The sequence below is a fragment of the Pelophylax lessonae genome, assembly GCF_965119305.1.
Source record: "Pelophylax lessonae genome assembly, chromosome: 8".
Lineage (NCBI taxonomy): Eukaryota > Metazoa > Chordata > Amphibia > Anura > Ranidae > Pelophylax > Pelophylax lessonae.
In genome coordinates this window covers 20547078-20574001 of record NC_138775.1, presented here as the reverse complement: position 1 = coordinate 20574001, position 26924 = coordinate 20547078, and the positions used below count along the sequence as shown (strand labels likewise).

Genomic DNA, 26924 nt, shown 5'->3' with positions numbered 1-26924 from the left:
GAATGGTGATAATTGACCTCTAGGCACCGGCTCCCTGGTGGCAAACGCACCGGAGTCCCTCTGCAGGATTCATCGGATCTTTGTGTGTGTGTCTTGTTAAAAGAGAAGTATGGGGTTGTGTTTTTTTCCCAGGATCATGCTTACCTAGGTGGATTCTGCAGCTATCACCCGACGCCTTTAAGACTGAGGACGGAGCAATCTAACACCGCGGATCGCTCAATTCTCGAAGCTCTCTTTCCGGATTTATAAAAATATAATGTTGGGGTAACAAACGCTTTACCCAAGAGCTGCATTCTCATTTTATCTTTTAATAACCGATTTGAATTTTCTGTCGGTGACCTTGTTGGGGAGTTTACCCCTCACTTCCTAATCCTGTGACACCAGGGTTCAGGGATTCAGGTACTGCCTACGTCTAACACACTTCTATCAGTACTGCTGTCATGGAATGGAGTTGGGGAGGGTGTCGTGGAATGGAGTTGGGGAGGGTGTCGTGGAATGGAGTTGGGGAGGGTGTCGTGGAATGGAGTTGGGGAGGGTGTCGTGGGATGGAGCTGGGGAGGGTGTGGTGGGATGGAGCTGGGGAGGGTGTCGTGGGATGGAGCTGGGGAGGGTGTCGTGGGATGGAGTTGGGGAGGGTGTCGTGGAATGGAGTTGGGGAGGGTGTCGTGGGATGGAGTTGGGGAGGATGTTGTGGAATGGAGTTGGGGATGGTGTGGTGCGTGTAACGCTCCTGCGTTTTTGTAGTAGGCTGGATATGCAGCTGCAAAATCTCCACTCAGTAGTCATGTAGAGATGTGTTGAATAACCAGATCCAACTCTCCAGACTCATCACTGTGGGCCTGTCAGCTTCAACATACAGAAATATACACACTCAATAAGATGTTCCTGGAGTGGTGGAATGTATATGACAGTATGAAGGTGTTGTGCTGAAGGGACAGGTGTGAACAGTGATAGAGATGGTAAGTACTTGATAGGTTTGTTCAGGAGAGTACTAGATGGTATTAGGTAGAGTGCAGATAGGTTAGTAATCGAGTATGGTGACAGGTGGTAAGGACAGCAGATGACAGACTTGAAAGCATGTGGATACACAAGGCAGGTTGAACGAACGATGTGAGTGAGAACGCCGGCGGTTGAAATAGCCGCTCTGCGGCGCTCAGCGATGACATCATCTGTCTTAAAGGTGTATGCGTACCACCTAGTAAGAAAGGTGGGACGCATATTTGGAAGGAAATAGATTATTAAGGGTACCAGAGGTACCAGAATATTACAGTACCCCCCCCCCCCCCTTAAGGCCGGCTCCCGAAGGCCTATAGCACTGGTTTCTCTGGGTATTTCGAGTGAAACCTTCGTATAAGCCTAGGTGCATGAACATCAGAGGTATCCAACCAGGTGTCGTCTTGGGGTCCATAGTTCTTCCATCTTATGAGATACTGGAGTCTTCCTCTATGGATGCGAGAATCCAAAATCTCTTTGATCTCATATTCTTCTCCGCCTTCAACTTGTATTGGAGGTGGAGGCAAGATGGTAGGCCTTATTCCTTGGTTAGGAACATGGGGCTTCAGTAGCGACACATGGAAGATGGGATGGATCTTAAGATCTGCTGGTAAGGTGAGCTGTACTGCAGCTTTTCCAATAAGTTTCTTAATTGGGAAGGGTCCCAAAAATAGAGGTCCAAGTTTTTTGCTAGGGATTTTTAATCTTAAGTTTCTTGTTGATAGCCAAACAAGGTCCCCAATAGCATACTGAGGAGAAGGTCTTCTACGAAGGTCGTAGTACCTTTTTTGTTGACTATGAGCGTGTGATATAGTGGTATTGAGTAAACCCAGAGAGTCTTTTATTTGGGTAAGGTAATCCGAGGCTACTGGGCTACTTGATGGCAGGATGCGTGGTGGAAGAAGAGTGGGATGAAACCCATAATTCAAGTAGAACAGACTTTGCTTAGTAGTACCGTGGGTTGCATTGTTGTAAGCAAATTCCGCCAGAGGGAGGAGATCCACCCAATCATCCTGTAGGTATGATGTATAGCAACGTAGATATTGCTCAATGCACTGGTTGACTCTTTCAGTCTGTCCGTTGGTCTGAGGATGGTAGGGAGAAGTGAGCTTTCGCTCAATCCGTAATATTTGACAAAGTGCTTGCCAAAATTTAGAGATGAACTGTGAACCACGGTCGGACAAAAGAGTCTTTGGAATTCCATGCAACTTGAACACATGTTTCATCAGTAGTTCCGCTGTTTGTTTAGACGAAGGTAGTCTACGGATAGCAATGAAATGTGCCATCTTTGTCAAGTGGTCCACTGACACTAGAATGGTATTAAATCCCTTAGAAGGTGGTAGTTCTACTATAAAGTCTAAGGACATAACTTCCCATGGAACCTGGGGTATTGGTAGACTGCAGAGTAGACCAGATGGTTTTGTAGTGTAAATCTTGGACCTTGCACAGATGTCACATGAAGAAACAAATTTTTGTACAGACGTCTTCATATCAGGCCACCAAAACTGCCTGGTAAGCAAATTAAGGGTTTTCGTCATACCCATATGTCCTGCCATGGGCACATCATGTGACAACTCCAAGATCTTGGTGCGCATAGTAGGGGGTATGTAAAGTTTGTCGTTGTAATAGAGGAAGCCTTCTGCATCAGTACTCAGTTGTGGTGGAGGTGAATCCAATCCTATACTGTGCAAAATCTCTTCCTTCAAGGAACGGACAACACCAATAATACGTTCATAGGGTATTATAGGAATAGAAGGGATTTCGGCGCAGTTATCTTCGGTTAATCGTGATAGCGCATCCGCTTTTTTATTCTTGTCTGCAGGTGTGTAGGTCACTAGGAAGTTGAATCTTAGGAAGAATAATGACCTTCGTACCTGTCGGTGGGAGAGAGTTTTGTTAGTCTGGAGGTATTGAAGGTTTTTATGATCTGTATATATGAGTATTGGTAACTGGGTACCTTCGAGTAGATGTCGCCAATTCTCCAGTGCCAGTTTTATGGCAAGTAACTCCTTTTCACCTACTGGGTAGTTCACCTCTGGGCTGCTTAGTGATTTTGAAAAGAAAGCAACTGGGTGGAGTGGTGAAGTATTTGTTGGTCGTTGGGAGAGTACTGCTCCTACTGCCATATTTGACGCATCTACCTCCAGAATATATTGGAGGGATGGGTCTGGATGGCGTAGTATGGGAGCAGAGGTAAAGCTTGATTTTAACAAGCAGAAAGCTTGATTCGCTTCTTCTGACCATTTGAATGGTTTCTTTATACTTGTCAGTTGTGTGAGAGGTCTCACAATAGCGGAAAAGTTCTTGATGAACTTCCTATAGAAGTTGGAGAATCCAAGGAATCGCTGTAATGCCTTACGAGTTGTTGGTATAGGCCAGTCCAGAATACAGGATATCTTGCTCATATCCATCTTAATTCCAGTTTTGGATATGATGTATCCTAGAAATATTTCTTCCTTATGAAATAAGCATTTTTTTAATTTCACGTATAGATTGTGTGAGAGTAATCTGGATAACACAAGTCTTACATGTTTTATATGTTCAGGCATAGATCGCAAATAGATAAGTATATCGTCTAGGTATACTACGACACAGACATCAAGTAAGTCTCTAAAGATGTCGTTTATGAACCTTTGGAAGGCTGCGGGAGCATTACACAACCCGAATGGCATCACAAGATATTCGAATAATCCGTATCTGGTTCTGAATGCTGTCTTCCACTCATCTCCGTCACGGATTCGGATTAGGTTGTATGCCCCTTTCAGGTCTAATTTAGAGAAGTAAGTAGCCCCACGCACTTGTTCAATGAGTTCAGGGATGAGCGGCAAAGGATAGCGATCCTTTATCGTAATCGTGTTTAATTGCCTATAATCGATAATAGGCCTGAGACTGGAATCCTTATTGCGGACAAAGAAAAGTCCTGCAGCTGTGGAAGAAGTAGAGGGTCTGATGAACCCTTTTTTCAAATTCTCATCCAAGTATTCCTTGAGATGAGAAAATTCATCCTGTGAAAAGGGATAAACGTGACCAAAAGGCAGTTTGCTGTTAGGGAGTAGATCGATAGTGCAATCATAATCCCTATGGGGAGGCAACACTTGAGCATTTTTCTCAAGGAATACTTCGGACAGATCCTGATAGCATAGTGGTGCAATCTCATCTGACACCACAGACAGGAGCTTTCCATAAGATGGGAGGTTACACGTAATCTCACAATAGTGAGAAGGGAAGGCCAAAGTCCGTCTTTTCCAATCTATGATTGGTTGGTGTGTGTGTAACCAGGGAAGTCCCAAAATAATGGAAAAATGGGGTGAGGATAGTATATCAAAGGTGATGGTCTCCACATGAGACTCGTTGGCAGTGGCAAGGAGTGCCTGTGTCTGGTTGGTGATTGGACCAGAAGACAATGGAATACCGTTAATGAAACTAACAGAAACAGGTTTAAGCTTTGAAATAATAGGTATTTTATTTAAGGTAACAAAACGTGTATCAATATAGTTTCCACAAGATCCAGTGTCGATCATAGCCTTGGTGGTGATCCTAGTCTGGTCCCACTGTAATGTTAAATGAACAAAAAGATAGGGGTTAGAAAAGGAAGTCGTTAATCCTCCTAGCAAGACATACGAACACTCACCCTCTTTTTTGCGGACAAGGGGACAGACGCTTATCAAATGATCCGGGGATGCGCAGTACATGCAGAGATTTCTGGATCTCCTTCTGGCTCGTTCAGTAGTTGATAAAGGTGGGCGTATGGTTCCTACCTCCATGGGAGTAGGGTCAACGGCCGAAATCCGAGAAGGACTAGTTAATGGCATTCCCATTTTTTCAGCCCTTCTTTCTCGTAGTCGTCTGTCGATGTTGATACTAAGTTGTATCAAGGCATCCAAGGTGCCAGGTAAATCCGCTCGGGCGAGCTCGTCTTTAACAGCTTCTGATAACCTGAGTCTGAATTGAGTTCACAGAGATGTATCATTCCACCCTGAATCAAGGGTCCATCTTTTGAACTCTGCTACAAAGTCTTCTACAGGTCTCCTTCCTTGTTTTAAAGCCCTTAATTGAATATCAGCAGTACTCTGCCTATTGGGGTCATCATATAAACTAGCGAGTTCTGCTAGAAATAAGGAATAGGAGTTGAGAATCTGATCATTTTTCTGCCCAGGCCCGGGGATCACCCGTTAAGTATGAAATAACGGTGCAGACTTTAATCTGATTAGTAGAGTATGTACAAGGTTTTAACAAAAAAAGCAATTGACATGCGTTTTTGAATTCACAAAATTTTTTCCGATCACCTGTAAACACTAGGGGAGGGTTTATTTTAGGTTCAGGGGGCTGAACAGTAGTAAGCCGTGAGAGACGGGTTACCTGCTGCGTCAGAGTCTGATTCTCTTCTTTTACTTCAGTAAGAGCAAGTATTAACGCATTTACTTGTTGTGTTAATTGTGTCACTTGAGTGGGTAATTCTGCTGAATCCATTTTTTTTTTTCTGGTTCGTTCAATCTGTAACGCTCCTGCGTTTTTGTAGTAGGCTGGATATGCAGCTGCAAAATCTCCACTCAGTAGTCATGTAGAGATGTGTTGAATAACCAGATCCAACTCTCCAGACTCATCACTGTGGGCCTGTCAGCTTCAACATACAGAAATATACACACTCAATAAGATGTTCCTGGAGTGGTGGAATGTATATGACAGTATGAAGGTGTTGTGCTGAAGGGACAGGTGTGAACAGTGATAGAGATGGTAAGTACTTGATAGGTTTGTTCAGGAGAGTACTAGATGGTATTAGGTAGAGTGCAGATAGGTTAGTAATCGAGTATGGTGACAGGTGGTAAGGACAGCAGATGACAGACTTGAAAGCATGTGGATACACAAGGCAGGTTGAACGAACGATGTGAGTGAGAATGCCGGCGGTTGAAATAGCCGCTCTGCGGCGCTCAGCGATGACATCATCTGTCTTAAAGGTGTATGCGTACCACCTAGTAAGAAAGGTGGGACGCATATTTGGAAGGAAATAGATTATTAAGGGTACCAGAGGTACCAGAATATTACAGTACCCCCCCCCCCCCCTTAAGGCCGGCTCCCGAAGGCCTATAGCACTGGTTTCTCTGGGTATTTCGAGTGAAACCTTCGTATAAGCCTAGGTGCATGAACATCAGAGGTATCCAACCAGGTGTCGTCTTGGGGTCCATAGTTCTTCCATCTTATGAGATACTGGAGTCTTCCTCTATGGATGCGAGAATCCAAAATCTCTTTGATCTCATATTCTTCTCCGCCTTCAACTTGTACCACCTAGTAAGAAAGGTGGGACGCATATTTGGAAGGAAATAGATTATTAAGGGTACCAGAGGTACCAGAATCTTACAGTGCGATGGAGTTGCGGAGGATGGTGTGGTGGAATGGTGTGGTGGGTTGGAGTTGACAATGATAATGTTGTGGGATAGAGTTGGGGAGGGTGTCGTGGGATGGAGTTGGGGATGGTGTGGTGCGATGGAGTTGGGGATGGTGTGGTGGAATGGAGTTGGAGAGCATGTGGTGGGATGGAGTTGGGGATGGTGTGGTGCGATGGAGTTGGGGATGGTGTGGTGGGATGGAGTTGCGGAGGATGGTGTGGTGGAATGGTGTGGTGGGTTGGAGTTAACAATGATAATGTCGTGGGATGGAGTTGGGGATGGTGTGGTGGGATGGAGTTGGGGAGGATGTGGTGGGATGGAGTTGGGATGGTGTGGTGGGATGGAGTTGGAGAGGGTGTGGTGGGATGGAGTTTGGGAGGGTGTAGTGGGATGGAGTTGGGGATGGTGTGGTGCGATGGAGTTGGGGATGGTGTGGTGCGATGGAGTTGCGGAGGATGGTGTGGTGGAATGGTGTGGTGGGTTGGAGTTAACAATGATAATGTCGTGGGATGGAGTTGGGGAGGGTGTAGTGGGATGGAGTTGGGGTTGGTGTGGTGGGATGGAGTTGGAGAGGGTGTGGTGGGATGGAGTTGGGGATGGTGTGGTGGGATGGAGTTGGAGAGGGTGTGGTGGGATGGAGTTGGGGAGGGTGTAGTGGGATGGAGTTGGGGAGGGTGTGGTGGGATGGAGTTGGGGATGGTGTGGTGGGATGGAGTTGGGGATGGTGTGGTGGGATGGAGTTGGAGAGGGTGTGGTGGGATGGAGTTGGGGAGGATGTGGTGCGATGGAGTATGGGATGGTGTGGTGCGATGGAGTTGGGGAGGATGGTGTGGTGGGTTGGAGTTGACGATGATAATATCGTTGGATAGAGTTGGTGATGGTGCCGTGGGATGGAGTTGGGGATGGTGTGGTGGGATGGAGTTGGGAATGGTGTGGTGGGATGGAGTTGGGGAGGGGATGGTGTGATGGGATGGAGTTGGGGATGGTGTGGTGGGATGGAGTTGGGGAGGATGTGGTGGGATGGAGTTGGGGATGGTGTGATGGGATGGAGTTTGGGAGGGTGTGGTGGGATGGAGTTGGGGATGGTGTGGTGGGATGGAGTTGGGAATGGTGTGGTGGGATGGAGTTGGGGAGGGGATGGTGTGATGGGATGGAGTTGGGGATGGTGTGGTGGGATGGAGTTGGGGAGGATGTGGTGGAATGGAGTTTGGGAGGGTGTGGTGGGATGGAGTAGGGGAGGATGTGGTGGGATGGAGTTGGGGAGGATGTGGTGGGATGGAGGTGGGATGGAGTTTGGGAGGGTGTGGTGGGATGGAGTTGGGGATGGTGTGGTGGGATGGAGTTGGGGATGGTTTGGTGGGATGGAGTTGGGGAGGGTGTGGTGCGATTGAGTTGGGAATGGTGTGGTGCGATGGAGTTGTGGAGGATGGTGTGATGGAATGGTGTGGTGGGTTGGAGTTGACAATGATAATGTCGTGGGATAGAGTTGGGGATGGTGTGGTGGAATGGAGTTGGAGAGGCTTTGGTGAGATGGAGTTGGGGATGGTGTGGTGCGATGGAGTTGGGGAGGATGGTGTGGGGGAATGGTGTGGTGGGTTGGAGTTGACGATGATAATGTTGTGGGATAGAGTTAGTGATGGTGCCGTGGGATGGAGGTTGGAGATTGTGCCGTGGGATGGAGGTTGGAGATTGTGCCGTGGGATGGAGGTTGAAGATTGTGCCGTGGGATGGAGGTTGGGATGGTGCCATGGGATGAAAGTTGGGATGATGCCATGGGATTAGAGTGTGGGGATCGTGCCGTGGAAAGAAGGTGGGTAATGGTGCCATGAGAGGAAGGTGGGGTTGATCCTGTGCGATGAAGGTGGGAAAGAGTTCCTTGGGATGGAGATGAGATGGCTTTAGCGCTCAGCTGCAGAAAATATTCCTGATGGCCTCTTTCTGTAACTCTAGTTAGGAAAGGTTTCTACGGCTGTCGGGTTGTTTGTGAGTGTGTTGTATCAAGATTAGCGAAGATGGGTAATTGTCCCTCCTGGGAGTTGCAGTTCCAGATGCCAAGTTGCCTGACACGGAATCCTCCGAGCGAACGAAGGATGTCATAACAACAAACTGGGAGCTTGAGGAGATTGGAAACTATAAGGAGGCATTTAGAGAAGTGTATTCTACAATATGATTGTTTAAGAATAATCGTTGACTCAATGAACCTCTCAGTATCAGAAGATTACCACTGCGGGGGTGGGTGGTGTTGGGTGTTGGGAGAACTTTGGTTCTGCATCCGATTCCAGAATGGATCAAAAAACGGGTCCTGCACCATTTTGTTGCGAATGTGATGCGTTTTTACCCATACAGTTTGTATGGCTGAATTTGTATCACACAGACATCGCATGTGATCTGCACAGTGGAGCGGAGTGAGAATCACATGCGATGTCTGGGATCGTACACATGTGAACCCAGCCTAAATGTTTCAAATCGATTTTAGCGATTCGTTGTTGCAAGCTGAAAAACGTGCATTACAAATGAAGTTTTGATTGGATTGTTGAATATCAGACGATTTGGTGACAGATTCTTTTTCGCAGAGAAATAAAAATAACACCTTCCGGGTTTTCTGCTGCATTCTAACCACAAGTTCCCCTATTTCTGTAGAGCTCAGCTTTTTTTTTTTGGTCATTTTAAAACAGCTTTTTGTGCGGTATTTATTTTGGTATGCATACTGAGTTCATGTGACAGTAAGAAATCGTATATCATATGTATATTTATATTTATGTAAATGTTTTATTATACCTTTTCATGTGACAACACTGAAGAAATGACACTTTGCTACAATGTAAAGTAGTGAGTGTACAGCTTGTATAACAGTGTACATTTGCTGTCCCCTCAAAATAACTCAACACACAGCCATTAATGTCTAAACCGCTGGCAACAAAAGTGAGTACACCCCTAAACGAAAATTTCCAATTTGGGCCCAATTAGTCATTTTCCCTCCCCGGTGTCATATGACTCGTTAGTGTTTACAAGGTCTCAGGTGTGAATGGGGAGCAGGTGTGTTAAATTTGGTGTTATCGCTCTCACTCTCTCATACTGGTCACTGGAAGTTCAACATGGCACCTCATGGCAAAGATCTCTCGGATCTGAAAAAAACAATCGTTGCTCTACATAAAGATGGCCTAGGCTATAAGAAGATTGCCAAGACCCTGAAACTGAGCTGCAGCACTGTGGCCAAGACCATACAGCAGTTTAACAGGAAAGATTCCACTCAGAACAGGCCTCACCATGGTGGACCAAGGAAGTTGAGTGCAAGTGCTAAGTGTCATATCCAGAGCTTGTCTTTGGGAAATAGACATATGACTGCTGCCAGCATTGCTACAGAGGTTGAAAGGGTGCGGGGGTCAGCCTGTCAGTGCTCAGACCATACGCCGCACACTGCATCAAATTGGTCTGCATGGCTGTCATCCCAGAAGGAAGCCTCTTCTAAAGATGATGCACAAGAAAGCCCGCAAACCGTTTGCTGAAGACAAGCAGACTAAGGACATGGATTACTGGAACCATGTCCTGTGGTCTGATGAGACCAAGATAAACTTATTTGGTTCAGATGGTATCAAGCGTGTGTGGCGGCAACCAGGTGAGGAGTACAAAGACAAGTGTGTCTTGCCTACAGTCAGGCATGGTGGTGGGAGTGTCATGGTCTGGGGCTGCATGAGTGCTGCCGGCACTGGGGAGCTACAGTTCATTGAGGGAACCATGAATGTCAACATGTACTGTGACATACTGAAGCAGAGCATGATCCCCTCCCTTCAGAGACTGGGCCGCAGGGCAGTATTCTAACATAACGACCCCAAACACCTCCAAGACGACCACTGCCTTACTAAAGAAGCTGAGGGTAAAGGTGATGGACTGGCCAAGCATGTCTCCAGACCTAAATCTTAGTGAGCATCTGTGGGGCATCCTCAAACAGAAGGTGGAGGAGCGCAAGGTCTCTAACATCCACCAGCTCTGTGATGTCATAATGGAGGAGGGGAAGAGGACTCCAGAGGCAATCTGTGAAGCTCTGGTGAACTCCATGCCCAAGAGGGTTAAGGCAGTGCTGGAAAATAATGGTGGCCACACAAAATATTGACAGTTTAGGCCCAATTCGGATATTTTCACCTAGGGGGTGTACTCACTTTTGTTGCCAGCGGTTTAGACATTAATGGCTGTGTGTTGAGTTATTTTAAGCGGACAGCAAATTTACACTGTTATACAAGCTGTACACTCACTACTTTACATTGTAGCAAAGTGTCATTTCTTCAGTGTTGTCACATGAAAAGATATCATAAAATATTTACAAAAATCTGAGGGGGTGTACTTAATTTTATGAGATACTGTATGTGTGAGAGTCTTATGATCATTTTAAATAAACATTTCAAGGAGTTTACGATGCATATATTTACTAGAGCTGATCAGATGAATATATATACCATTGCAACGCCTCATAATACATTTATACATTTACTTTTTAAAAATACAAATACATTTCTCATTAAGACCCCATTCACACTGGGGAGACCTGTCAGGCGACCTGGTCGCCTGACATGTCACCGTAGGTCGCCTGCCATAGAGAAGCTGTGGACCCGTTCTAATAGGAGCGACACAGGTCGCTCCGACTTAGAAAAAGGGTCCGGAGCTTCTTTGGGGCGACCTGGAGCGACCTGCATTGACTTCAATGTTATGAAGTCCGTGCCGGCCGCTCCAAGGTCGCGGTGCGAGTTGCGCACCGCGACCTGTGAGGTCGCCCCGGCAAGTAGCGTTGCCGCAGTGTGAACGGGGTCTAAAAGGTTTTTTTTTTTTTGTTTTTTTTTCGTGATGTCATAAGCAAATTGAAGGTCTGCTCTGCATATGATATTACAAAATAGAATGAAACAATACATCATTACATTGTATTTACTGACTGACACTGGTAGACGATCAGTGCAGTAATCCAGTGTGAGGCTTTCCTGTAATAAAGACCGCTCACTGCTGCACTCTCTACTTGTGCAGGGGGATCGGTCTTGTCTCCGCCCCCTTTTGTAGTTTTCCGTATTGGGTGGAGTCTGCTGGGTCCCTCCCACAACTCTGCCCAGGTTATATACAACACAGTGATGATGTCACTTGTATATTTACAAGGTAATCTCTGAGTTTGTAAAAGCATTTGGCACCCACAACGTGAGTTTATGTTCTTTATAACTTTTGGGGGAATATATTTAAATTATTTTTCTCTTTCGTTCATTGAAGGACACAGCTTCTGATCTTCATAACCATTGGGTTATACTGCCCCCTACAGCAGTAGGACACTAGGCAGAAAGAAAGTCTGGCTACGCTTATGGGAAGTCCCAGGAGGTATACTCCCCCCTCTCTGCTATAGGTCCTTGCTGAAAACCTCTAGTTCTGGCATTTTTTTCTTTGAAGATAGATTTTTTTTTTTCCTGTTGTTTTCCTGTGAGATATACAGTCTACTACCGCACTGGGTGACGGGCTGGATAATCTGGATCCAGTGGTCACCCCAGTCTGGCCACTTAGCGCGTGCAGATCTCAGCTTTGCGCTAAGTTGGCCGCGACATAGCTCCACCACACGGGGGCTGGCCTGTGAGTTAAATGCCTTACGAGGTCGCATATGTGCTCAATGCATGACTGTCATGTTTGTGTAGTCTGGTGGCCATTTTTGGTGGTTTGCCATTGAAATTAGCGGCAGCCATAACAGTGGAGCCCTCTATGCGGCGATTTGGGCGGTGGGAGCCACTCCTCATCCCCTGGTGCTGACTCTTGGATCATTTAGTTTCCTGATCACTGCACGTGCAGTGCAGATTCTCCTGGTGGCTCTTTCTGCTGAGGATCGATTAAGTGCTCTGTTACCGGCAAGCCAAGTGGTGCTGCCGGAGCAGTGGGGGTGTCCCTTGGCAGTGTTTTACACTTTTTTGTGGGGTCCCCCTGGAGTCTTTGAAGCACATCTCCCCACCTGATCCCCTCTGAGGCTGCGGGGCCCTAACGGTCCCATCCATCCATCGATGCACTGATGGCGGTTCTGGAGTCCTTTGTGTCCCGGGTGGAGGTGGTTTGTGGGCGACAGGCTGGCAAAAAGCACCCCCCGCCTCATCTGTCTCATCAGATCCTGAATTCAGCACCGCAGACGTGGGTCACCCTGCTGGGTCTGCGACCACGCACACTGAATACTCAGATAGTGAGGAGGATTCCTCCTCTTCTGCAACCGCGCACGAAAAGCTGCTGGTGGACGCACTGATTGTAGGTGTGTGAGAGACCTTAATGATGGGGGAGGATCCAAGAAAACTCTGGCAGGTCAAGTGCGGGCTTCTCCAGACCCACGGAAAAGGCCCCTTCAGCATAAAGGTGCTTCTTCTGCTTTGCTGTGAGAGAGGAGCATTATCCGTTTGTGGCGTTACCCTTTGGTCTTGTCTTTGCTCCTCGGGTCTTCCAAAAAGTGTTCGCCCCAGTGCTAGCTTTGTTACGCCAATGGGGGATCGCGGTACTTGGACGACCTCCTTCTGCGAGCGGAGTCTCCTACTGCTCTGGTGGAAAACCAGGAAATCACCATACGAACTCTGAGGTAGTTCGGCTGGATTCTGAATTTTCAGAAGTCTGCTCTGGTTCCATCCACAAAGCTGTTCTATCTGGGTCTGATTCTGAACTCGACCTTAGCCAGAGTGCTCCAGAAACTGCAGGCTACAATTTGTCTGCTGCTGTCCAGCACATGGTCATCCCTCTGGACTTGCATGCGGGTGCTGGACCTGATGGTGTCTACCTTTTGAGGCTGTTCTGTTTTCACAGTTCCATACGAGGTCCCTGGAAAGGGAGATTCTTGCCAAATGAGACAAGAATCCGCCGTCTCTGGGCAATTTGATCCGGCTGAGCCGAGGAACGAAAGAGTCCCTGATAAGGTGGCTTCATTCTCACAGATGCCAGCCTGTCCGGCTGGAGAGGTGCCCTCAGCAAAAATTCTGTTCAGGGGACCTGAACACTGGAAGAGTCCAGACTACCGATCAATGTCTTGGAACTCCAAGCGATCAGACTGTGCCTAGAACTTTGGACAGGTCGTCTTCAGGGATGTCAAGTGCGCATTCAATCGGACAGTGCCACGACCATGGCTTATATCAATCACAAGGGGGGGCACAAGAAGTGTCCTAAGTGCTCTGGAGGTAGCCGGCATTATAAGGTGGGCAGAACAGTTCATTCCAGCCCTCTCCACCGTACACATTTCCAGGGTGGTGGGGGGGGGGGGGACTGGCAGGCGTTGGACCAAGGGAAGTGGTCCCTTCATTTGGAGGTGTTTCATCAGTTGTGTCTCCAGTGGGGAATCCCCGAGGTAGATCTGTTGGCATCCTGGCTCAACAGAAAGGTGCAGAGGTTTGTGGCTCGGTCACAGTATCCTCTGGTGGACGCCACAGTTGTGTTGGTGGCCCTGTTGGGTCAGTATCATCTGATTTACGCCTTCCCTCCTCTCAAGCTTCTGCAAGGACTTCTACACAGGATCGAGGCAGAAGTGGAAGACGTACATTGCGTGACGTTAGTCTCTAGGGGTTCATCCTCGTTCTTTTTGGGTGGCTCGAATCTTGATCATTCTTCAATGGGGGGTTGAGCAGAGACTGGCCTTGAGTACTATCAAAGGCCAGGTGTCGACCATAGCGGTCTTCTTTCAATGGCCCTTGGTCACACACTCCTTGCTGCATACTTTTCTTCAGGGAGTTTGGCACTTGGCTCCTCCAGTGCGGTCTCCATTACCGCCTTGGGACCACAATTTGGTGCTTTCAGTCCTCAAGAAGTCTCCTTTTGAGAATCTTTGGGAGATTCCCCTGCTTATGCTGTCCCAGAAGGTGGCCTTTTTGGAGGCTATAACCTTTGCGCGCAGGGTGTCGGAATTGGCAGCGTTATCCTGTCATTTACCTTTCTTGGTGGTTCTTCGCCTCTATCCGTCGTTCCTTCCAAAGTTTGTCTCTGATTTTCATTTGAAAGAGGACATTATGTCTTCCCTGTGTCCCAGGCTAACACATCCAATGGAAATTGCTTTGCATGCCTTGGAGGTGGACCGGGCAAGCTACAGAGTCTTTTAGGAAGTCAGACTCACTATTTGTGCTCACAGATGGGCCTCGGAAAGGGTTGTTCTTTTCCTCTGAAATCATTTCCAGATGAATCAGACAGACGGTGATTCAGGCCCATTCCATCAGGGGCCAGGTTCCTCCTTCCCCTGTCAAGGTGCACTCTACTCGGGCGCTCAGTGCCTCCTGGGCCTTCCGTCATCAGGCATGACGCAGGTATGCAAGGCGGCCATCTGGTCGTCAGTGCACACTTTCACAAAGTTCCATAAAGTGGATGTGTTGGCATCTGCAGATGCTTCCTTTTGCTGCAAGGGTTTGCAGGCTGCTGTTTAGAGGACCTGGTCCCCTTTGAGGGTGTATTGTTTTTTTTAGGTGCGCTCCAGTTGTTTTGGTTGAGCTCCTGTTTACCTGGTTGACTGTAGTTGGCCTTGGGAGTTTCTTTTTGCTGTTCCCACCCCTCATGTTTAACACTGCTTTGGGACATCCCAATGGTTAAGAAGAACAGAAGCTGTGTCCGTCAATGAACGAAAGAGAAAATGGGATTTTTGACTTATCGTAAAATCCATTTCTCTGATGTTCATTGATGGACACAACACCCACCCCTCTGTGGATTTGTAATTCTTCTGATACTGCTTGTAACAAAACTGAGTACCTATACTAGAGAGAGGGAGAATACCCCCTGGAACTGCCCTTAGGCACAGCCAGACATTTTTTCTGCCTAGTGTCCTACTCCTGTAAGGGGCAGTATAACCCAATGGTTAAGAAGATCAGGAGCTGTGTCTGTCAATGATCATCAGAGAAATGGATTTTACGGTAAGTCAAAAATCTCAATTTTCTTTCTGCACGGCGTTCAGCTTTAACAAACGCTTTTCTGCAGCTTCTAACGGCAGAGCTGATTAGATGTCTAAATATAACCGTTCACAATTTTGTCTGTTTCTGGGAAGTATGATTAAGTACAAATTGGCTGAATTCCTAAACTAGGCAGCTGGAGTACAGTAGTATGTTGTGTGCGTCCGCCCTAATATGAAGTCTAAATCAAGACAATATTTACTTATTTAGTTTTAGAGAGTTTCCATTGCTGTCAGAGTGTCTGCAACCACATTGGAGAGATTTTCCTTCACTTCCTATCCTTATGATGCCCAGATAAGGAAAGGGGTTGCGGGTGCCATCAGGACAGAAATATCACACACAGCAGGAGCTGATCAGCGGGTACTGCAGACTCGATGTCCTCCGGCACCCGCTGATCGTGGGGAAAGGAGACAGAACTGTGGCAGATTGCCGTTCTAAGAGGAGGGAAGGCAATGATCCTGTGTTCCTGCAAAGCAGAGACTAGGATCCATGTCTTTTTGAGTACAGTGTTGCATGACCGCACAATTGTCGGTTAAAGTAACGCAGTGCTGTATAGCAAAAAAGGCCTAGTCATGAAGGGGGTAAATCTTCCCGAGGTCAATTGGTTTTAAAGATGAAGTTTAATCTGCTTTTTTTTTGCCTTCCCTAACTCTTCCTATCAGCATTCTAAATGCATTTTTAAATCTTTCTGTTTTCATTACATCTTATTTTAAGCCTGATGATGTCTTCTCTGGGTCTCTTTGATACTCTATGCCAGAGGTAGGCAACCTTGGCTGTCCAGCTGTGCTGAAACTACAAATCCTATCATGCCTCTGCCTTTGGGAGGCATGCCTGTGGCTGTACGAGACTTTTAGTGCCTCATGGGACTTGCAGTTCTACAACAGCTGGAGAGCCAAGGTTGCCTACCCCTGCTCTATGCAATACCGACAGATCGAGGATGGTGGGAGTGGCTGGCAGAGGGCTGTACATGGCTTCCTGAAAACATCACAGCACCCTGCCTCAGTACTCCCCTCAAGAACCATCAGTACTGACGCAAGCAGTGGGCTGGCTCTTGGGAGGAGTTATGCAAATAATAAAATGCCTTGATGGGTGGAGGTCAGTCTAGAACAGTGGTCTCCAAACTGTGGCCCAGGGGCCAGATGCAGCCCTTTGCTTGCTTTTATCCAGGCCTTATGGCACTATTTCATCCACTGATACCAACAGTGGGGCACCAATCCCTCCCCCCAGGGGCCTCAATAAAGGAGCACAATTCCTTCAACTGACACCAAACATGGGGCATTGTTTTTTTTCTTTCCACTGACGTCGGGACCCTTTCTACTCCCAATAACCTTTGTGGAAAAAGTTTGCAGACCCTGATCTAGAGGAATGAACAAAAGTGTCTAGGAGTGCATGACACAAAAGGGCACGGTTCAGGAGTACATAATGCACAGAATGCAGGGGTCAGGAGTGTTATCCATAGAACGCAGGGGACTGGAGTGTGTAATGCATAGAATGCAGGGGTCAGGAGTGTTATTCACAGAATGCAGGGGTCAGGAGTGTTATTCACAGAATGCAGGGGACAAGAGTATGTAATGCACAGAATGCAGGGAACAGGAGTGTTATCCTCAGATTGCAGGGGAGAGGAGTGTGTAATGCACAGAATGCAGGGGAGAGGAGTGTAATGCACAGAATGCAGGTGGGAGGAGTGTTATCCATTAAATGAAGGAGTCAGGGGAGTTAACCACAAAATGCAGGGGACGGGAGTGTGTAATGCACAGAATGCAGGGGTCAGGAGTGTGTAATGCACAGAATGCAGGGGTCAGGAATGTGTAATGCAAAGAATGCAGGGGTCGGGAGTGTGTAATGCACAGAATGCAGGGGTCAGGAGTGTGTAATGCACAGAATGCAGGGGTCAGGAGTGTGTAATGCACAGAATGCAGGGTACAGGAGTGTTATCCACAGAATGCAGAGAACAGGAGTGTGTAATGCATAGTAAAAGTCAGAAGTACAAAACTAAAAGAGTCAGGGGTGTGTAACACACGGTGTAGGGGTAAGGAGAGTGAACCCCCCCCCCCAGCTTCCTAAAAACATCACAGTACTCCTGCCAAGAGCCCTCAGTACTGATTCAAGCAGTGGGCTGGATGCTGGGAGGAGTTATACAAATATCAAAATGCCTTGATGGGTGGAGGTCAGTCTAGACCAGTGGTCTCCAAACTGTGGCCCAGGGGCCAGATGCAGCCCTTTGCTTTTATTCAGGCCTTATGGCACTATTTCATCCAATGATACCAACAGTGGGGTACCACCCCCCCCAGGGGCCTCAATGAAGGGGCACAAGTGTTATCCACAGAATGCAGGGGTCAGGAGTGTTATCCACAGAATGCAGGGGTCAGGAGTGTTATCCACAGAATGCAGGTGTCAGGAGTGTGTAATGCACAGAATGCAGGGGTCAGGAGTGTTATCCATTAAATTCAGGGGTCAGGGGTGTTATCCATTAAATGTAGGGGGTCGTGAGTGTTATCCATAAAATGCAGGGGTCGGGAGTGTGTAATGCACAGAATGCAGGGGTCAGGAGTGTGTAATGCACAGAATGCAGGGTTCAGGAGTGTGTAATGCACAGAATGCAGGGAACAGGAGGGTTATCCACACAATGCAGAGAACAGGAGTGTGTAATGCATAGTTAAAGTCAGGAGTACTAAACTAAAAGCGTGCAAGAGTCAGGGGTGTGTAACGCACGGTGAAGGGGTAAGGAGAGTAAAAAATCTCCCCCCTCCCCAGCTTCCTGAAAACATCACAGCACCCTGTCTCAGTACTCCTCCCAAGAGCCCTCAGTACTGATTCAAGCAGTGAGCTGGATGCTGGGAGTAGTTATACAAATATCAAAATGCCTTGATGGGTGGAGATCAGTCTAGATTAGTGGTCTTCAAACTGTGGCCCAGGGGCCAGATGCAGCCCTTTGCATTTTTTCAGGCCTTATGGCACTATTTCATCCACTGTTACCAACCGTGGGGTACCACTCCCCCCCCCAAGGGCCTCAATGAAGGAGCACAAGTGTTATCCACAGAATGCAGGGGTCAGGAGTGTTATCCACAGAATACAGGGGTCAGGATGTATATAATTATTTTTTTTTTATTCATTAAAGGCCATTTTTTTCAAAGAAATTGCTTTTTTTCGAAAAAAAACGCTACGCAAATGCTGTGTGGCATAAAAAAATGGCAACCATCGCCATTTTATTCCCTAGGGTCTCTGTTAAAAACAAAAATGTTTGGGGGGGGGGGGGGTGGTTATAAGTAACTTTCTAGAAAATACTGATTTAAACTTGTAAACAAAAAGTGCCAGAAAAGGCCTGATATTCAGAGGCCTTCACTTCTATTCTGGCTTCCCTACCATGTGATTCCACTGACCAGGAACAAGTAAGAGGAACAGGAGCTCAGGCTCCAGATTTCACTGGCTGCATGCCTGTTCAGGGTAAGTGATTTACTAAGTGGCGCAGTAGGAATAATTATGACATGACAGATCAGTCTATAATTCTGTCCTCACAAGTTCCTTCTAAAGTCATTATCTCCCGATTAGACTGATTCACACATTGGCTTGTTCAGCTCTGAGTACACAATAGACTCGGTTACTCATTTACACAATATTTTCTCATAAATTGTTGGAATATCTACTTCCTGGAAATTTTCATGAACTTCCACCCTGTTGGTGTCATGTTTGCCGAGGTCGGCGTGTTGCAGCTGTAGAAGTATTAGAGGAAGTTCTGTAAAAGGAACTCTAGAAATCAATAGACATTATTATATCCATTATCTTCATATTATGTGACCGCGTTTATTTCCTCTTCGATTATTCTATGGGCGCCAAATGGTAAAACAAAGGTCTCATGAAAAATTATTGTGTGGAAAGAACTTGATGTTGTGGTAAGCCTTAGAGCCTTGGTGCCCAACTTAACCTGGCCATTTGACCCTTACTTTGTGGCCTTGGGGCCTTTGCAGATAGTAGTCTAGTAGTCTTCAAGTATTGATTTGATTGATTTCTTTTGAACATCTATTTCTGTACTGTCCATCCCCATAGGGCTCTTTCAGTCAGGTAGCCAAGCAGGACTAAAAACCGGTTTCACTGCCCCCCCCCCCCAGCCACCTATCCACATTCTAAAATTCCCCATAGGGCTCTTTCAGTCAGGTAGTCAGGGGGCACTAAAAACAGGTTTTACTGCCCCCCAGCCAGCTATCCGCGTTCTAAAATTACAGCCTAACTGGACTGTACACATGCGCTGGCTGTATTGCTTTGCTTCACGTTTTTACCTCATGCTGCAGAGTTTGACATGGGGCACTGCTTGTCAGGCTTGCCCATTTGAGACCAATTCGACTGCACTACAACAGTGATCCCAACGCTTGACTCATTGTTGAGGTACCTATAGCATATTCAGTCTCTGAAATCTCTTGTATTATGCCTGTATCCTCTGGTCATCTCCTGTAGACTCTGAAAGTTTTCTGTGGCTTTACATTCACTGAATATTATATGTTGCAGTTTGGTGAAGGTAGGGACCGCACTTGAGGTCTCCTAGATCAAGTAAGTGCCACCAGGGGGTTCTCAAATCCCTTGAAAGAGTCAAGTAATACAATTTCTGCTTGCTACAGGACTTGAATGTACATAACTAATTCTAATCAATGCCATCTCTACGGGGGGCAGGTGTCCCAGAAACCGATGTTGGGTCAGTAGTTCTGGGTCTTCTGGCTTTACGGGAGAAGGTCTACAGGAAACCAATGTTGGGTCAGTAGTTATTGGTATTCTGGCATTACAGAGGCTGGTCTACCAGAAACCATTGTTGGGTCAGTAGTTATTGGTATTCTGGCATTACAGAGGCTGGTCTACCAGAAACCATTGTTGGGTCAGTAGTTATTGGTATTCTGGCATTACAGGGGCTGGTCTACCAGAAACCATTGTTGGGTCAGTAGTTATGGGTCTTCTGGTTTTAGGGGAGCAGGTCTTCTGGAAACCAGTGTTGGGTTAGTAGTTTTGGGTCTTCTGGGTTTCTGTATCCCTCTAGCCCTCGGGGACTTCATTGGGGAAAATTCCTCCCCAAATTTCCTAGCTTGTATTATGCCTGTAGTCTCTGAGAGTTTTCTGTGGCATTACATTCACTGAATATTATATGTTGCAGTTTGGTGATGGTAGGGACCACATTTAAGGTCTCCTAGATCAAGTAAGTTGACCACCAGTGCCACCAGGGGGTTCTCAAATCCCTTGAAAGAGTCAAGTAATACAATTTATGCTTGCTACAGGACTTTGGCTTGAATGCACATAACTAATTCTGATTAATGCCATCTCTAAGGGGGCAGGTGTCCCAGAAACCGATGTTGGGTCAGTAGTTCTGGGTCTTCTGGCTTTACGGGAGAAGGTCTTCAGGAAAACAATGTTGGGTCAGTAGTTATTGGTATTCTGGCATTACAGGGGCTGGTCTACCAGAAACCATTGTTGGGTCAGTAGTTATGGGTCTTCTGGTTTTAGGGGAGCAGGTCTTCTGGAAACCAGTGTTGGGTTAGTAGTTATGGGTCTTCTGGTTTTAGGGGAGCAGGTCTTCTGGAAACCAGTGTTGGGTTAATAGTTTTGGGTCTTCTGGGTTTCTGTATCCCTCTAGCCCTCGGGAACTTCATTGGGGAAAATTCCTCCCCAAATTTCCTAGCTTGTATTATGCCTGTAGTCTCTGGTCATCTCCTGTAGTCTCTGAGAGTTTTCTGTGGCATTACATTCACTGAATATTCTATTTTGCAGTTTGGTGATGGTAGGGACCACACTTGAGGTCACCTAGATCAAGTAGGTTGACCTCCAGTGCCACCAGGGGGTTCTCAAATCCCTTGAAAGAGTCAAGTAATACAATTTCTGCTTGCTACAGGACTTGAATGTACATAAATAATTCTGATTAATGCCATCTTTAGGGGGGCAGGTGTCCCAAAAACCGATGTTGGGTCAGTAGTTCTGGCTTTACGGGAGAAGGTCTACAGGAAACCAATGTTGGGTCAGTAGTTATTGGTATTCTGGCATTACAGGGGCTGGTCTACCAGAAAACATTGTTTGGTCAGTAGTTATAGGTCTTCTGGTTTTAGGGGAGCAGGTCTTCTGGAAACCAGTGTTGGGTTAGTAGTTATGGGTCTTCTGGCTTTCTGTATCCCTCTAGCCCTTGGGGACTTCATTGGTGAGAATTCCTCCTCAAATTTCCTTGCTTCAGCAGTTCTCTATGGCAGTCGTTCTCAGCCCTTTTACCTCAGTGGAACCCTTGAAATAATTTTTCAGTTCTCAGGGAACCCCTGCTAAAACCAATTGGTATCAGTGAGAAAAATGCCCCTTACATTGGTAGTCAGTGGGAAGATGGCCTTTTTACATTGGTGGTCAGAATACCTCCCTTAAAGACAGATAACAATATAATTGGTGTCATGCAACTGGCTTTGGTCAATCAGCCACAGCTCAGGGAACCCCTAGCAACCTCTGGAGAAACCCTAGGATTCCACAGAACCCTATTTGAGAATAACTTCTTTTACAAGGCCAAATGGTGGTGTCGCCATCCCATGATAAATAACTGAGGAGTGGAGAGTGGCACCTCTGCGTCCCCATCCCTCCTCGTAAGCCAATATCAAACTACAGCGAACCAAATCTTGTGAATGTTGTAGTGGACAGATAATAGACCAAAACTTTTCTAAGCATGTGCACCCCATAGACATAGGTGTGCGCAGCCTATTGCATTAGGGTGTGCACCCCAAAGCTCATTGGAAATTTCTCCCTCGCCTCTTGTTTTTGAGCAACTTCGAGGGCCATTTGCACCTTTGTGGTGCATTTAACATGCATTTTTTTTAGCATTAACATGAGTTACAATAAGAGAGCCCTTTCAAATAAATGAGCTAGCTTGTAACAAATCACAACGTCCCCCAAAAAAAGACACGGTTTAGGCAAAGCAGCACCGCACAATGCACTTCAGAAGTATGCTACTGTGCTTCGTAGTGTGCGGCAATGCATGTGAATGGCAAGCTGTGTTGCCTTAGTACGTTGGGGTGCCATATAATGTGCATTGCACCACTACATGTTAATGCACATCACATACTGGCAGCCGTAAATTGTGTTACAGACCTTAGATCTTTCATTCTTGGTGACAATAGTCACCAGGGCAAATATAGGGATGAATCTTCCCAGCAGGGACATAGACTAAGATAAAAACTTAGGAAATCTGAGATGTAAGCATCACAATTTATTTGCACAGACATACATTTATTACAAAGTCAACGCATTCTGGGGACTGAACAACCTTCATCCGGGCTTAAATGCTGGCGATAAATTCAGAGATGCTGGATAATGGTTAGAATATATAGGCAGGTGCAGTCTACTTTCTCCACTGCAGAGGGCACTCAATTGCAGCAGCATTGCAGGGGGAGAGGAAGTTGAGAGGAACATGGTTCCTCTATGATTTCCTGTGTCACTTGGGAAGCAATCTGATTGGATGCTGCCACCCCATGTGACTCTTTCAGCCATCTTGAGTCAGGCAGAGACTATTCAGAGCCCTGGCTCCCAGACTTGCATTTGTGCATTTTGTGTGTGGGTAGTGTAGGGACAGTGATTAGCAGCAGTGAGACACGCCATCCTTCCTGCAAACCTCCCCATTTGGGTATGGACTGGTCAGGCCGCATTCCGCCCCTCAAGACTGATGCTGGCGGCATATCTGAGACCTACTCTGCTCCACACGCTGTTATATACCATGTGTAATGTGAAATGTGCAGAAACTGCGCTAATTCCAATGTTTCTCTAGCTGCTCGCACTACAATCGTCATGTCATTGCATTAAACAGATAATCAAAAAAAGTGCAGCGCTAAACCAAATTGCAAAATAGGTATCCCATAATAAACTGAACAAAAAATATGAAGAAATATATAGAATAACAACAATAATAAAATGACAGTGCAGTCCAAGGGAATAAAGTCCGCAGAATAGAAAACCTATATCCCAGTGCAGTGAATAAGGGTTGTGCCGCCTTCTGTGCTCCAATCCTCAATGTGAAAACCTTCCACCACTTGTAAAAATGACTGCTTACCAGAACATATGGACTCAGTTACCCATACAGGTACTGGGGCAACTATGTTTTGAATGTGTCCAGGAGTACTAGAAGACTCCAAGCCTTGCCACACGCAACAACGCGATGAATCCGCTCCACATAGATTGGTGTCAAAACTGCGTTGGACCAAAAAGATAGAGAAAGGCTCCACATAGTGTAAAACTATCTCCAAAATGTATTTAAAAAAGTTGAAAACTTACATCATTCCCAATAAACATTCGCTTGTAACATTGTGCAGTATACAAGATCATAGTGCAATGGCCTGAATGGTAGCAAACCCAACGAGTTTCGTCTTCAAAGATATCATCTGGGGTCAAGGCCTTGCGGGATATAATATCAAACACTGACAGGATTTCTATTGCGCATTTATTTAGCATCAAATGTGAGTGTTTTGGATTGTTTTTTAAATGTTGTAATAAATTTTAATACGTTGCTACACTATGAGACACTCTCTCTTATATGTGTAATCCTGGAGCTGCATTCACCGTGGTTTAGAGGAGGAGTGTAGAGGAATCAAAGGGATCCCTCAGGTGGATATGAGATTGATCTAGCATTGCACATATCCTTTGTGCTGCAGGTGAGCTGCCATTGCACACATAGGTGATCGTTTTTTAATGGTGGATGGAATTTGGCACAAGGAGTACAATTATCCAAAATAAAGAAACACTGCACCAATTGTTTTAAAGTTCCGTATATCACATGAGGATACTACTAAGAAACACTTTATTAACTTACAGATATACAAACTCTGATACACTATATATATTAATTTGGACTCCCTGCCCTTGGTTTTTATTTTTGTCACTTCACGTTTATTTATGTATATTTGTCTTGGTATTCTAAAATTTGCAATCACAGTTTGATTTTTATGAGTTTACCCTTGATGAGAATTACGGTTGATATATTTAACCACACCGACCGCCCCATGCAGATTTACTGCAGCAGGGCGGCTCGGCTGCGCATAATCACGTAGCTCTACGTGATTATGTGCACGCGGTCTCGGACGGCGCACTCCCGCTGTGATTAGAGCCAGACCGCGTGAGGAGCGGGCTCAATCGCCGCTGGCCTCCCGCGCTCTTCAGGGAAACTGACAGAAGAGCCGCCTGCCTATGTAAACAAGTGGGAACAACGAGTTCTATGGCATATCCAGCCATTCTACATCGTTTGTTAAAAGCACTGGACAGTAGAGCTGCACGATTCTGGCCAAAATGAGAATCACGATTTTTTTGCTTGGAATAAAGATCACGATTCTCTGTGTAACATCTTTTACATTATAAAAAAAATTGGGATAACTTTACGGTTTTGTTTTATTTTTTTTATTTTTTTATTCATTAAAGTGTATTAATTGCGTTTGAAAGACTGCTGCGCAAATACAGTGTGACATTAAAATTAACAACAATCACCATTTTATTCTGCAGGGTCTCTGCTAAAAAAAAATATATATAAATGTTTGGGGGTTCTAACTACTTTTCTAGGAAAAATAAACTGATTTAGCTTGCAAGCAACAAGTGTAGGAAAAAGGTTTAGTCTTTAAGAGGTTAAACTTCCTTCCTTCGGCAGAGGGAAAGAAAAGATACAATGTAATCATTTGTGTTTACAGTTCAGTGGGAGACTAATGCCATAGGCTTTTGAGGGAGGCTCTTTTTTTTTTTTTTTTGACAGCTGCTCCCTCACAGCCATGTAAAGAATCGAGCAAGTGTCATGTTAAGATCGTCAGGGGGAGTGAATCGCGATCTTGATTCTGTTACGATTAATCGTGCAGCTCTACTGGACAGGTAATACTTCCAGAGATAGAAACGTTCCTTTTACCTATCCAGAGAAGTGTATGCCCGGGAAGAGAGATTTCAGTAATATAAGCCCAGTAGTATCCCCAACATATTGCTCTGCAGGGCACAATCCATAGGTGGAATCAAAAGGTGTAGGACTGAGAGGGAAAGCATCCCCAGGTCATAGTCTGGGTGTCTCGTTGATCCGGTATCTTCCCGCCATCTTAACTGGTTCTAGCTGCCAAGGGAATCCTGTAGTCCTACCCAGAAATCATATTGGAGCCTTCAAGGTGGACCTGAACCCTAGAAACAAATCCAGCTGTTTTCATTCCATGGACCCCTCTATATTTTAATGGAATCATTAATACTGATCAGAGTACATAGACATTTGGCATCGGCTCCTGATTTGTTTGTGTTGTTGTACATTCACACATCAGTGTACACCATGCAAATTATAAATGTGACGGCGGTTGATAATATTGAGCCGATGCTTCCAGGCACAGGGAGCGTGCACGTGTATTGTGTTTGATCATTTGATTATCTCAGTAGGTATGGAGACCTACAAAGTCTGTCATTGCGGATCAGTTTATTGCAAAAAAAAAAAAAACCGAATGATCTATGTTCATTTCTGGCAGTTGAGTTTTCTGTCAAAATAGATAGAAACGCATGAAAATGCGCATTTGCATTGCACGTTATTGGCGTCAACGTACATGGACACACACTGAGGTTGATTTGCTAAAGGCAAAAGGACTGTTGAGTTTGCAAGAGATTTTGCCCCAGAGCTTAGTGAATTTGGGGAAGCTCTGCTAACTTCAATCATCCAATCATATGCAAGCAAAAATTATTTTATTTTTTTTCTACTTGCACGATTGAGTATTCTTTGCTGAGTGAAACTTCACCACATTCGCTAAGCTCTGTTGCAAACTCTCTTGCAAAGTGCAACTTCTCTGGCAAGCTTTGCCTTTAGTAAAGCAACCTCCATTAATTCACACAGTACCAGGCATTCAAATGTATTCATGCATGTCAATAGCATTTTGATGCTCTTCCATAGATTTTAATAGAAAGTCAGAAAAAGGCCTGTTGACGTGTGTGAATGCACTGTGATGTGTTAGTAGGCAATGGGTAGGGCAATCAGTGGCTGTGCTTGCATAATTCCCCCCCCCCCCCACCACCACCACAGCCAGCTCTGGGATCGGTACCCAGTGGGGTCTGGCACTGATAGAAACTAAGTATTTAGGAATTTTTAGGTTACAGATGAATATACAGTAATAAACTGCAGTCAGATTCACTCAGCACTTCACAGTGCTGCTGGGTGTGACTTCCTGTTGCATAATGCTGTGCTGTACAGCCACTTGCTCTAAGAACTTTTATGGGTGGGGTTTAGAACCTGGAAACACAACCCCAATTTTGCACCCTTCTACTTAGGACCATTTAACGATAGAGATACTGACAACGGCAAAGATTTAGCTAACTGGTCAGCCAGGTGCAGATGATATGCTCCCCAGGGTCATCTTAACACTGTGCAAAAGGGGCAGCTGCCCTGGGCTCAGTCATTGTTGCTGGGCCCAAGGCAGCTTCCCCTTGAGATCGCACTGGCTGCAAAAAGTTGATATGTGGATTCGGGAGGGCCCATAAAAATGTTTGTCTAGGGTCCAATCAATATTAAAGACAGCCCTGATGCACCCGGTTTAGTGTTAGAGCCACTCAGCGGTTTGTTGTGTCCCTCAAGCCCATTTAAATGCAATATTTTTAAATAGAGAATTGGAGAGATCCTTTAATTAAGCAGTTCAGTTATTGTTTCTCTCCA

General features: G+C 46.0%; 1 protein-coding gene across 2 annotated transcripts in view; it reads left to right on the top strand.

The window, feature by feature from the left end:
• Nucleotides 1–26924, top strand: part of SLC6A6 (solute carrier family 6 member 6) — a 108785-nt gene that overhangs the window by 22963 nt on the left and 58898 nt on the right. The window lies entirely within an intron of this gene.